Source organism: Hevea brasiliensis, chromosome 14 (assembly GCF_030052815.1).
Source record: "Hevea brasiliensis isolate MT/VB/25A 57/8 chromosome 14, ASM3005281v1, whole genome shotgun sequence".
NCBI lineage: Eukaryota > Viridiplantae > Streptophyta > Magnoliopsida > Malpighiales > Euphorbiaceae > Hevea > Hevea brasiliensis.
In genome coordinates this window covers 78,631,290-78,631,927 of record NC_079506.1, presented here as the reverse complement: position 1 = coordinate 78,631,927, position 638 = coordinate 78,631,290, and the positions used below count along the sequence as shown (strand labels likewise).

Below are 638 nucleotides of genomic sequence, written 5' to 3'. Positions count from 1 at the left end.
ATTACCCAAGAGAACATGCGAGCGGCTCTGATACCAATTGTAACAATCAGACTCTAACCACTAGAGGAATTGTCTGCTTTAGCCATAAGCCTCATGGTTTTATCCCATAGGTGGAATGGAGAACTTCTCAGGAGGTCACCCATCCTAGGATTTTTCTCAAGCGAGCATGCTTAACCTTGGAGTTCTTCCAACTCTCCAGGCCATTCCACCAAAAAGTACCTCTAGTGATTAGTTCTCCCATTTTATATATCATTACTTTTTGAACCCAAGACCATCTCCGTGCTTTGCCGATGTGGGATTTGCCAAAAGGACCTTTAAAAATTTGGACCATTTCTCGATTTGTGTGTGTCATCCTTGCGTAGGGGCCATGCTAATCTTCTCTGTATCATTCTAATTTTATCAAATGTCCCCGATTAGGGTAGTTTTTAGATCAACTTGATTTGGTTTTCTGGGTAGTGTTTCTTCACCAAACTTGTGCCATTATGTGTCTAGTTTCATGTCTAATTGGCCTTGCACCAATTGAACCTACACAATTCTAGTTATAGCTACCCAAACCTGCTGGACTCACACCCAGTCCTGTAGGTTACCAAGGGCAGCATACCTAACTTCAATTCCCATGGAACAAATCACTTCATTTC

General features: G+C 42.0%; 1 non-coding gene across 1 annotated transcript; it reads right to left on the bottom strand.

Annotated features, from left to right (window-relative positions):
- Nucleotides 1–316: 316 nt before the first annotated feature.
- Nucleotides 317–420, bottom strand: LOC131173651 (U6 spliceosomal RNA). Its single transcript, XR_009143964.1, has one exon. It is a non-coding gene; the product is annotated as a U6 spliceosomal RNA (small nuclear RNA).
- Nucleotides 421–638: the final 218 nt, after the last annotated feature.